The sequence below is a fragment of the Parasteatoda tepidariorum genome, chromosome 3, assembly GCF_043381705.1.
Source record: "Parasteatoda tepidariorum isolate YZ-2023 chromosome 3, CAS_Ptep_4.0, whole genome shotgun sequence".
Taxonomy (NCBI): Eukaryota; Metazoa; Arthropoda; class Arachnida; order Araneae; family Theridiidae; genus Parasteatoda; species Parasteatoda tepidariorum.
In genome coordinates this window covers 35,078,490-35,092,261 of record NC_092206.1, presented here as the reverse complement: position 1 = coordinate 35,092,261, position 13,772 = coordinate 35,078,490, and the positions used below count along the sequence as shown (strand labels likewise).

At 28.9% G+C, this 13,772-nt stretch overlaps 1 long non-coding RNA gene across 1 annotated transcript in view; it reads right to left on the bottom strand.

Annotated features, from left to right (window-relative positions):
- Positions 1 to 12,932, bottom strand: part of LOC107452554 (uncharacterized) — an 89,904-nt gene extending 76,972 nt beyond the window's left edge. Inside the window, exon 1 of the long non-coding RNA XR_001585194.3 lies at positions 12,695 to 12,932. This is a non-coding gene — a long non-coding RNA (uncharacterized lncRNA). The remainder of the gene's footprint in view (positions 1 to 12,694) is intronic.
- Positions 12,933 to 13,772: the final 840 nt, after the last annotated feature.

Sequence of the window (13,772 nt, the reverse complement as noted above, 5' to 3'; positions counted from 1 at the left end):
TTTATAATATATATATATAATCCAATGTATCCAATATCTTCTATATAACGTATAGATTGGATAAAATTTGGAGCAATGATAGAGTGATTTCAAAAGAGCCTATTATGGCTCAGGGGAGAGTTCATTCGCCTTCCAATGAGGTAACTCAGGTTTGAAACAGGCTGATTGACAAAAATCCTGACACACCGACCACAGACCTCACGAAAAATGCCCTCAGTGGTAGACGGATCATGAGTTATAATAAGCAGATCATGAGCCGCCGGGATGTCTTCGAGGTTTTCCTCTCCATATAACTCGAATATGGGTAAGATCCATCAAAAAAATCCTCCGCGAAAGCTTTTAGTTGTCCCACTCCAAGAGATTCCCTGTCTCCTGGATTTAGTTCAAAATTACGAGGTTACGAGTTGAACATTAAGAGTCGTAAGCTCAGGTCGTGTTGTTCATCATCGGTTGAAAAATAAAATAAAACAAAAAAGGGGCCTTAATTCGGAGCTCTACAGTTTCACTTGAAAAGGGATTTCTGACTTGAATGTAAATACCCTATGGATCGAAAACACATTTGAGCAAGGGCCGATATCTTTGTGTTAATACAATTATTTCTGTCAGACCTAATTATTTGATAATTATCATTTAAGCAAATATCTTACTTTCTTAATTTTCTTTGAAATTTTTGCATTTCCTTTATGTGAATTTTCAAATTGGGTTATTAAGACTGAAATAATATTTTTCTAATTCTGTCAACACCAAATATTTATCCGATTGCACCTAATGTTTCAATTTCAGAGTTGTTTATGATTTTGAACTTTTCATAATGTCAACAGATCATTGTTTGATCTTTTTAAAAGAGATAGTATTTCATTATAATTTTCTTTTTACGCAAAAATTAAGGATGAAACTTAAAAAGAGAAATCACTAAAAAAATACTCTTGAATTTCAAAAGGAAATAGAGAAAGTAGTGATTAAAGAAGCTTCCGGCAGAAATAATGAAAAATAAAAGTTTAAAAAGTTGAGCTTTAATGAAGCTTAAAAAGCGCAGCATGTGGCGTTTCTCAACAAGTACGCTAACAGCTGGCTTTCCTTTAAAGCTTTCTTCCTAAATGATTTCTTAAATCCTCTCAATCCCCTGGCTTGTTCTCTTAGTATTTTTTGGTACTTTGTAATCCGTAAATCTAAGAACTTTTCCAAATTGCTTCACTTTTTATATAATAGTTAATACGTGTTTTTTTATTTTTACTTCTCCTAAAATCATTTTATATTTTTTGTACTATATACATCAACAGTGTTTAAAGTTTTCAATCCGGAAACATATAATTAAATTTGAAAAAAATAGCAAAGAAGATTAGCATAAAACAAGTAAAGTTATTTAAAGAGATTTGCATAAATTAAAGTTCGGGGAATTGGTTTTATCCATTTTTGTAATGATGCACTTCTTCCTTTTATATACTTTTTTATAGAGAAAATAAGTAAATGCATTTTTTAAGAACTGTGCTTCGACCATTTATAAAACAAAATAATTAAATTGAAAATATGAAATGATATGAGCTTTTAAGCATTTAACATTTTTATCGCAGTATTTTTTTACTTCGCAGGGTTTAAATGGATAAATAATGCTTAGAAACATAAATATTAACTTAAGTAAATATATTTTTAAAAAAATGCTATATAGGTCTCCAATTTACAGAATAAAGTATTATACTGTAAATATTAAATGATATGTACTTTTCCCTATTTTAAATTTTTATCGTAGTATTTTTTTTTTCACCTCACAGGGTTTAAATGGATCAATAAATTTTAGTTTACATACTTTTGATTATGATAATAAAGTTTCGTTGCATACTTTTCATTAGTTTCATAATTTTTTGTTCATAAGTTTATATACTTTTGATTATAGTAAAGTTTTGAAACAAATAATTGTAACTGTATTAATTAGTAGAAGTAATTTCTTTTTTAAATTACTTAGGCTGATAATTAAACAATTTTGCCAAAATATGATCCCTTGGCGAGCATATCGTTAAAAAGAACTAATTAAAATTCTATTAACAACTACTATTGTTGAGAGCCAGATAGTATTTTTTAATATTTTTCTTGAACGCCTTCCCTATACCATAATTATTCAACATCTTACGAAATATATGATTTGTTCACCATTGTAGCACATGATGTACAAATTATTTTACTGTTTTCTTTTATTATTTCATAAAACGATTATACAGGAATAGAATATTGTCATACCAGAATAGGGGTGTTATTTATAATTGCTATCGTATAAAATGCTAAACGCTGAATAAAAGGAAGGATTATCCAAATAGCTTGAAATTTGAGTACACTTTTAACGGAAAAACGTCTTGAGGGCATATTTTGCATTATTTTCTAAGTATTGCAATGACTCCTGTCTATCATTTTGTTATCAGTCACAATTTCTTTGTTATTTCCCGAATTTCATGGTTGAGAGAAGTGAAACTTACACGTATTTTTAACTCTTCCTATTTCAGCATCATTATTTTCATTGAATAAGTGTAATAATAACAAAAACAAAATATACCCAGTATAAATCCAAAGCTCTTTATGACTTCAAAGCAAAATATCGAATTTTCGTAACACCAATGTTCCATAAATGGACCATTTGGTTTTAATATTTAAGTAATAATATTTTGACTTTGAAATTTTAAAATAAAATTTTGATCTTGATGAGTCAGTAGAAATGCAGAGATGCCAACTTGCTCCGGACAGCAAATATATATTTTAAAGTGGTGGTTTATCAAGTGTGATTCTTGGTTTAATAAATTCAATTTAGTAGATTTTCATCCACCACTATTTCTAAATAATTCGCAGGCTCATATAATTCGCCACTCTATTGTAACTATGTCATGTTATACTATTTTAAAAAACAAACAAAAATAGTCAAATATTTCAAAATTTACTTTGTAGTTATTTACCGTTTTTTTTAATTATTTTGGCGTGTCTGGAGCAGTTGGCATCTCTGGATATGTTGCCCTTTTAATAGCTTGCATGTATTGTATTTTTCATACGAAAGTGAATTATATGCTAGTGGGAACCAAATTTTAAAATTAAAACGAACTTCAAAAAATTATGATTTAATAATCTAAGAAACCAGAAACATTCAAACATTTAAGCTGTATTAGAATGTTTAAATATTTTGGATTAAAATCGCGTTATTCAAATGAAAGTTTAACCATTTTATAGTGTGCTCGTTTTTGCCTTTAAGACACGCTCATTTAAAGGGAAAAGCATTTTCTTCTTTTTATATTTAATCCCCTTTTTACATTCCTCCTTTATTTTTTTAAAATTTAATTAACTCCTTGTGGAATAAGCTGAGAATTTGTAGAGAGAAATATCCCTTTTTAAAAACCTTAAAAAACCATCATTGAGACATCTTTTTGAATTTCTGCTCGTTAAATTGTTTTTTTTTCTCACTAAAAATATTAAAATTCTGACCAATCACCTAATGAGGCACTAGAATGTTAAACCTTTTAGACTATTTTCGATAAAGTTTATATAGTGAACAATGGTTACTTAGTTTAGGAACTGTTTCATGTTAAACTACCAACTAATATAATTATACTATTATTAGCTGCATCTATAGAAATATTCTTTTTTTCTAACTGTCAGAGGCAATGTTAAAATGACAAAAATATCTTGGCGTTATTTTTAGACAAGTTTTAAACTTTCTATAAATTTCAATACTCCATTTATCTCGAAACAAAACCTCAACGTCATTTTTTGTTGTTGATTGAATATAAATTAAGGCTATTAATTAACTTTTAAATGGTGTGTTTTTATAGCAATTATAATGGGAGATTAGACTTGGTTTTTTTTTTTTTGCATACTGATATTAAATTGATGTTGCTGCTTTGATGGCTTTTGTTTTCTTTATGATTAATTTTTAAATTTTTTTCACTTAAAAATAATTAGTTTCAAAACCTATTAAAGTTACTTTCAAGGATTTCAGAGTAAATGTACATTTTAAAATTTACTTTAGTTTGTCTTCAGAAAATTCTTCATTTTCAAATATTATCTAAAATTTTAATGCAATAAAGAAAAAATATATAAAACTACTTTTATTTTGGAATTTTTTAAGTTTTTTCAATATAAAAACAACATTTATTTTCAAAATTTTAATCTTTTTCCCTTTCATATAGGAAAAAAGCATGCGTAAAAAACATTGAAAGTTAAAAAAGGATTTTTTTATTCAAATTAACAAAAAAAAATTATAGTAGAAGCACATTATTTTAATAATATAAATGGTGGAAACATTTTTTTTAAAAATTAAAATTATTCATGGCAGATTTGAGGGCGTTTTGTATATTTATAGTTTTATAAAAGAATTTCAAAATGCTGAAATAATGCAAGCATTTTTAACAGAATGTTTTAAAATGGAACGAACTCTTTAAGAATTCACGAGAGTGAAATCTCTCCGAATTCACATTGCTTGGTAAAATAATACATGTACTAGTTTTAAAATATGTGAAGAATTTACTTGAAATTTAAGTTAACTTTTGCTCACCAATATGAATAAAAGAATTTTTTTTCATAAATCAATAGTTTTCCTTTTGAGACCTATTATATGAATAGTTATAAAATAGATTAAAAATTTAAATTTAGTGAAAAATATATTTCGATTTTTAACATAGATACATTTTTACGCATTTGTTTCTTTGTTTTTTTAATTACTTGAACAGTTTAAAATATTCTTCACTTAATATAAATTTCTATACACCAGGTCAAACATCAACTTAAGTATTTCTACACATTTCAAATAATCATACAACACAAAAGTTTTTAAGTGGTTTTCATATAAAAAGGAAACACTTAAAAATAATGGAAATCCTTGGTGGTATGGCATCAGGCCGATTAACTTTGAAACAACTAAAATCTGTCAATTTCAAGCAGGATACCGATAAATCTAGATTTTTTTTCGGCTAACAATGCCTTTTTTCATTTTGAAATGTATTTGACAGGTCATTCAAAACTATCCAAGTGAAAAACTGATCTATTCGTTACTTATAATTAAAGAGGAAAACATGAAAGTAGGATGATGCTTTAATTTCTTTCTACAGTGTTGTCTTTCTTTTTAATATGCTTTTTTTATAGTTTTCTTCAGTAATAGTTATAAATATGATATGAATTTCAAAACGAGCTTGTTTTTGCTTATATATTATAGCTCATTCCATGTTACTTTTATATCACACGTTCTCAATAAGAGTTGTTACCTTTTTTTAAATATTCTCATAATATTTGTGACAAGAATTGACACTATCATTAATCTTAAGTGATTTTTATTCTATATTTGAGTTTATAAATGATGCATACTTTTTATGTGTTACATATTTTATTGTAATTAAACCAACCTAAGCATCTCAGGAGATTTCTAAAGTATCATATTGACACCCTCATGAAGAATACCAGGAAATGTGGTTGGAGGATACATGGTTTAACCAAGTGAGCATTTTTAAACAAACATGGTTTTGAATCAAACAAACTAGGAAAACTAAGGAACAACGTACCAATTTATAATTCAAACAGGATTTTCTTCCAACATAAAAATCATCAAAACAATAAATGTTTAAATCGGTAAAATTGTTTTTCAAAAATAATATTGAGAACACTGAAGGATTGCTTTCACTTATAATCTTTCTTTAAAGTTCGAATCAATAGTGTTGTCACTTTCAATTGAAATAGCGATCGATTATTTTGACATTTTTGATATTTAACACAAATCTAAACCAGTTCAATAATAAAGGATTTTTAAATATATTTTTGAGAAAAATAAAGTTGTAGTTAAGGATTTTAAACGCCATTATATTATAATAAACTTGACCTTCTCTGGTCATTGAAATTTAATATGGCTCGTTAATCGGTCCAGTGTCTAGCAGTTTCGGCTAAAAGTTCTTAAGTTTCTAATTTAGCAATAGAAAAAGTTCCAAAGGCAATTCCGTGCGCGAGACTCCTTAACGGTTCTCAACTTGCATTAATTTTAACTTGTCTCTTGAACTATTACCTTGTCTCTTGTCATTAGCGCAGTGCAATGCTGAATGTCCTTGTTGTACCTAACGTAGACAGAAGGAAAGAAGACTGAAGATTAATGTTAAAGTTTGAAGCGGATTTTCTTTTTATCTTAAAATTTCAATCCAATTTCTCTAGGAGAGCCGAATGAGTCGGAGTTAAAGTGAGTTTTTTGCTTGATCACTACTAGAATGCTAGAAAAAGTCGTTTTAGTATACCTAGATAAACTGATTCAGCTTTTCGAAATCTGTTCAATATAATAATCAGAAAAAGCTGACACAGGTAGAGTTCAATGAGTTGTTTAGCCGAACCAGAGAGTCCAATTAATTCATTATTAGGAATTATAGGTTTTGAAAATTTAAGAAGTTAGGTAGGTGCTTCATTTACGTCATACAACGGACTATTTGTGACGGTCTGGGAAATATCCCTGAGGATTACCGAAGACAGGCCATCGCTATTTTGATGTTCTGAAGAGAGAGTGGTTCTCCTGCCATGGTTGTCCTGCACGCGAAGTCGGGAACTTTACGGTAGTACAGTTTGACTAAGAGCAATATCGAACACCCTTGGTACCAACGCTGGCTGATCAAAGAGATCACCCACCCACTTACTGACCACAGCTAGTGAAGCTTGGCTCTTGTGTTCTGCTGGGAACAGTGTCCTTGTGATCAGTCCAGTGCGGGATGAAACCAACGATGAGCTAATTATAACAAAGCGAAAAATATTCTCGGATATATTTAAAAGGAAAAAAACCCCTTCTAATTCTTGACGAGAGAACTTCTGATCTACAGCTGAGCCAGTCACTTTGATTCCGTCTAAAGTAGAGGGGGATGCCTTTGATGGGATTTTGATCCTGCTACACTTGGCATACTTAAAAAATAACTTGAATCATTTGAAAGAGACGGAATTTTATTTGGAGTATAAAAAAGAAACATCTAAAGAAGTTAAAGAAAGAGATGGTCACTAAAAGGGAAAATAGATATTCACCTGAAAGACGGCCGAAAAATGAAACCGATCGTTTATTCAGTAAACAGTTCCAGCCTTACGAAGAAGAATCGGAACAAATCAAGACTCAAAAAGAATAGTTAGCAAATGTGGAATATACAGTTTTATTTTTAATTGGGGACTAAGCAAAGAAACAAAGGTATGCTAATATCGGATCCGAAACACTTGGAAATAAATCGCAATTCAAAATAAAATTATTAAGCTCGCATGGACTTCGACTTTAAAGAATTCGATAGAGCCTTGAGGTGTTATAAGTGGGTCATCTTATGAAACAGTGCATACTTGGGTAAAGTGTAGTGGAACTGGACACTTGAATTAAGACTGCAAGTCAAAAACTCTATGTATGAACTGTCTTTAAGCGAATATGCGATTTGAAAATTCAACCATTCGTCACGGAGTAAGAACTGTTCAACAAGCTGTTTCGTTAATTCAAGGAAGCAACTATGGACCTTGAAAAATCTTGAAGCGTTAACCCATTAATTGTACCAAAGAACTTTCACTCATCGGTCTTGGATTTTAAACATTTTTAGATAGATGTTGCGATGTTTTTACCTCTGTTATAACTGTTTTGATTAATTTATTTTATATTGTTCAAGTGCTAGAAAATGTTCCGGGTGCTATATCCATTTTAAATAAATGCAATTGATTCCAAAATCTTCCAGCCTGAGTACAATGTCCTTAGGTAGCGGGTTGGCTGCTGCTCGGATTTGTGTCGGCCTATTTCTGGTCTACTCTGGTCTTCTGCGGATGACTGGTGCATGGGCACTTTAAAGATATAGGTCGCTACAAAATTGGTCTTGGAGGAAAGAAGAAAAAAAAGGTCGCTACGAAACTCGGAAAATTTTACTACACATTAATTAATATTTATTATGTGAATGGAATATATTTTTAAAATAACGATTTATACTGTTAATATTTATTGTGAAAAAATATTAAATAAATATATTTGTTAAGAATAAAATAAAAGGACTGAACATAAACTTAAGAGTTAAGTCCTATTCTAAATACAGAGAATACTAAAGTTTTATTGCAGTCAGGGCAATGTCCTCTGCAATAAAGTGAAAAATATCAATTTTAGACAAATGCAAGGTAATAGTTAAGAACATAAGTTAAAAAAAAATCAATTTCAAACAAGCATGCATGCTTATTTGTATTTTAAAATATTCAGTAAGTAAATCAAAATAAGTATTGCATGTGTTAAAATTTAAATTGATCTCACTTTTCCAAGAGAGTTTCAGTAATTTCCCAGGAGGCCTTTTATATTTCTCAGCTGCTAATTAGATTTGGAAGCACGTTTTCGATCTGCTTTGCTTGATTCTTTTTTTAACAAATATATGTAATATAATTATTTTTTTGTTACAATTTACATCTCTTGGAAGTTCTTTCTATTAACCGTTAAAAGATAAATGTCAAACCTTAACGCAGTTTCAGATACTCAAAAAGTTTAAAAGTTCACTTAAAAACAGTTATTTAGTTTTCAACATGTCTAAATTATTTCTTGAATTCTTGAAGATAACTCTTTCAGCGATCATTTTTTTTAAATTCTTTCTTAAAAACAATGTTTGCAATAAGTATAAGTAAGAACTACTAAACTTAAAAGAAAAGTGCTGTTTCAAATAAAAATTTGTAACACTAGTAAAATGAGAAGAAAACGTAGTAAAATTAAAAATATATTTGTTTTAAAATTTTAAATGGAATTTTAATTTTGACTTCTCATTCAATAAAAACGTAAAATTAAGTTTACGAATTTATTTAACAAGAAAAATTTTTTCGAGATAATTTTTTTTCGAAACTAATCTTTAATATAAAAGGATAAAAAAGAGTGAGATTCAATCTATCTAATGATACGGTTAGACTTAATAAACTCCATTTCCAGATTTCAAAATATTATTGTTGTTGTTTCTAATGCCCTTTGCTAATACCGGCAAGCATGCTTGGTGAAACCAAGTGAATTTAAGGTAGATAGTGTGTTACTTGTTTTTCATTGGCGTGATCTATGGCCAAGAATTTGAATTAAGCCAATCGGCATGCGCGAGTCACCATTTACAACAAAGAGAGTCTTCGGTAGGCGGAGATCAAACTGACGACCTATTGGACATAAGTCTAACACCCTGCTAATCTATTATCCTGGCCACTTTCGAAAGGATTAAGATGAACTACTTGTATGGTAATGTTTAAATTTAGTAAAACTATGTTGCATTAAGTATAAAATAATGTTTTCACAAAAAATCTTACTAATATGATATCATTATCCCCCTTTTCTTAAGATAATAGTAATGTGATTTTGAAATTCTGAAAAAAAAATGTTTTTAGGAAAAATTAATGCGACTCAAACATTAATTTCCTCACTTATTAAATAAGAGAAAAAAAATTTAAATCCAAAAAAAAAAAGAAAGAAAGAAAGAAAGAAAAAAGAAACCTCACAAGTTTCATTTCATTTATCATTTTATTATGTTTCCATATTCTAATAATGCAGCATGTAACATTTTATGTATTTAATAGATTAATAAGTTATTTTAATATAATTAATTGAATATTTTCATGAAGATTTTACAGAAATGTCGCAGAGCATATAAATGAATAAGTTTTAAAATGTATTCTTAATTATACTGACTTAATTTTTTTAAGGTTTCAGATTCAAGCCCTTTAAAATATATTTTCAAACTTCTCTCAACCTTTTTTTGGTACTTTTGCTCTCTATGATAAGTATGATTTTAAAATTATAATTATTAAATGATTTACTAAATTAGTCTGAAGTTCAATTCTAGATCATACTCAAACTAGAAATAAAAATTTTAAATTTAATTCCTACTCACCAAACGTTTCAGTAATTTTTAATGTGAATTGTTCTTCGATGCACTACTGACAGCAGTAAGAAAAATATTTCCGGGTCCTTTTTCGTTACGCTAATGTTAGCTAAAATTTTTCTTTGTTAATGTTGAAAAATACATTCTGAATATGTTATTCTACAAAAAATTATATTAAGCTTATTAGTTTAGCATATGAAAGAGTAATAACTTTTAAATTTACTGCAATTTAAATATATCGAAAACGTTAGGATCACGTTTCTGTATTTACTCCAATTTTGGTTACACAAAACAATTGCTCAATTTGAACTAAACTTGTTTTTAATTTAACAACTTAATAACCACCAAAAGGAGTGTATCACATACCAGCATTACGAAAAATGAGAATAATTCCTGGCTTGTTAAACAGAAATTACTCACTGCATTTATTATTTGAATTTCGAAATGAACTTGATCTTCAAAACAAGTTTCCACTTGAATGCATTTTAGAAGAGGATTTATCAATGTTTGGGGTTTGATATTCCCCAAGCTCATGTAAGTCTTTCTTTTTCTTCCTTTTTGACCGAACTCGTGAGAGAATGATGTCTAGCGGGTTACAGTGTAAATATTTCTGCTTCCAAGCATTTTTAGTTTAGGTGCATTTTAAATTATTCTTGAAGAAAATAATTCAACTAGCAGAATAACTAATGGGCGGAAACTAATTTTTTTTTCTCTTCTGTTAAAGAAATTGCGATAAAGGCTAACATAATCTTGCTTTCAACTGTAAATCCACCAGCCAGTTACAGAAAAAGGTATTTTTAAGAAGGACATAACATTAAAGCTAATGATAAAGGAATTCAACAACGGCCCGAAAATGAGACTTAACGAATAAATTTAAGCAATATAAAAAAAAAAGAGATTTTTAAAAAATTTCCTTGATATCTTAAACGGAAATTGTCAGGGGATGCGTCACTTGAACATGTACAGTATTCAAAACCTATTAAATATTCAAATTGTCGGAAACTTTTCTGTTTATTTCAAGTAAAATAAAATATTTTTTTAATACTTTAAGCAACTATTTTTTAATTAATAAATTGACATTCTTATCAGAATCAAATAAGTTATGTCTTAAAATCCCTTTTGCCTAATGTATTGTATCAGGATGTAAGATAATTTATGTTTAAATGATATCCAATTTTAGAATGGTTATTTCCTTATCCTTACCAACCAAGTCCTTATTTTAAATACTTATGTACTGAAAAAATGTAATCTTTAGGCTCTTGAATTTTTTAATTGCTTAAAATTTCTCCCAAAGCAATTTTTTTTAACAATTTAAAACTTTTCGAAATCTTTGTCTTAAATATGTACCACTTTTTATTCCTTAAATGTGCTTAAACATTTTAATCGTTTAATCTTCCTCAATTAATGTTTTAATAAAAGTAACTTATGTTAAATATGGTAAGGGAAGTTAATATTTAAAGTATGAATGTACCTTTTCATTTATAAAGAAAAGTTTTATCGTTTTGATCACAATAATAAATTAAAATTTAATTTGAAATATTTATGACAAATTATTAGAAGTTCATAACGTTTTAGGTAAAAAATATGAAACGGAGTGAGAAAAATATTGTTTGATTCAAACATTATGAATATTTTTACGCAGAAATGATTTTTCACATTTTTTATCAGATTACTAGGTCATATGCTTTATAATGAAGTGATAAAAAAATGTTCCAACAAATGAGAGCTATAAAAAACTTTAATAATGTACGATATGAGTATATACATGTAATATATTTTGGTATGGTTTGGTATAATTTGAAGGACTTAATACCAGATTGTAAAAAAACACACTTTTCTTCTGAAAGTGAGATGTTTAAATGAAATATTTTCTTGGTATTTATAAAATTAGAAGATACTTTATGTTACTGGTGATAGATTCCCCTAGATTACTTCACAATACACAGAAACACCTGATTTTAAGCATATTGTGGGGCAACATTATCATCAAAGCTCTGTTAAATAATTTGATATGTTTTATCAACGGATGGTCCCAATTTCTTTCATTTTACAGAAGTAATTAAAACAATTATAAAATATTGGACATGCCTACATCATATTAATAGCATATTAAGAAATAAAGATTTAAGTTCAGCACCTCTCTCACACAAAATGAATAATAATTTTATTTTTTAAATTATATATAGTTCTATAAAGTTACACAGTGATTTTAAAAAAAATACTCGAAAAAAACATTTAGCTTTGTTTTAATTAAGAGATAAAACTTGTATTGACATAGAAGTAATTTTTTATGTAGAAAAAGACAGTTTAGTTTTATAATTGAAATTGACTATTTTTCAAATACTTTACACCTTATCTTAAAAAATATAATATTTACCTTATTGCTCTCTTATTAAATGGCGAAATAGCCAACAAATTTTCTCAATTCTGCTGCAGTAAGCATTCAATCTGATATGTGTTTTTTTTTGTTGTTGTTAAATTTGAGTTATATAATTAAGTATTAATCAGTCACCGAGATTTACAAAGTACTAAAATTATGAGATTGTATGTGCATCTATAACGTTTTAAAGATAAAAATAATAATACTAGACAGTACTCAATCAACAGCTCTTCTATTAAATACTAAAATTTATGAATAAGATTAACTGAATATATTTACAAAATTGGAACTTTTTCAGAAGCATGTTTGAATTATGTTTAATAGGTTATAAATTCAAACATTTAGTTAAATTTTAATTCCATATTTTAAAGACAACTGTAGATCAACAGTGATGTTTTTAATAACAAAACAGTGACTATATTTTAATAAGAATATGAATTTTACTGACTAATTACTTTTTTAAAAATAACTGAAAACTTACTTTTCTGTTGATAATTTTTTTTAAAAAAACATGAAGGTCAAAATCATCTTGTGAAAGCAAGAGTTATCAAATAATTCTTTAAGAGTTGGTTAGTTCATACGATTTTTAGAGTCTCCTTGCAAGTTCTTAAATGGAAAAACTAGTGTTACACAAATCGGAATATCAAAGTAAACTCACAATACCAAATGCAGCGTTTGATTATTGTTTTGACGAGTGATCTTGATGATGAAAATCTGTGCTTCTCGCTTTATCCTCTGGGCCTTTATCGTTTTCATTAATTTTAGTCCGACAGTGGACTGATCATTAAGGCACGGTTCCCAGCAGATCACCGAAGTCAAGCATCACTGGCTGCGGTCAGGGTGCGGGTGGGTGACCACTTGTATCAGTCTGCGTAGGAACCGAGGTTGTGTTGTATTGGTCCTCGTTAAACTGTTCTACCGTAAAGTGCTCGACTTCGCGTGCAGGTCGTTGGGCTACCGAAGCGGGGGTGCCATCCCCTCTGCAGAGGATCAAAATTGTGATGGCATGTCTTCGGATCATCCGCAGCTATATTTCCCAGACCGTCGCCAATAGCCCATTGTGCAGCTCTAGTGTGACGTAAATGAACAACAACTACTACTACTAATACTACTCATTAATTTTCATTGTTACATGTATGAATGTAAGCCTCTGCACTAATAACAAAGATGAGTACCAAAACCTTGTCAAATTGATGGACCCATAGCGGAATTGCAAGATACATCACAAAGATACATTCAGAGTTACGTTGAGATTCGAACCCGTTACCTCTTTAATCGGCGAGACTGCTTGGTTTTTGAAGTTCCTACTTTGATTAAAGTTCTACTTATTATTGCTTTCTTATTGCTTGAAGTAGTTTGTGTTGTTGTGTTTGTAGCAAAGTGCGGCTTATGTGCTATAGTCAAAAAGAAGAACATGCATTTCAAGTCAGGGAAGGATATCACAGAGGTATATACAGGGTCATGGCGAATTTTGTACCATCTAATCTCACTTCAGCGTGTTTGGCGGAATGACGAGATAACAGGGCCAAGAAGTCCCCATTGTTTCATAATTTTGATGA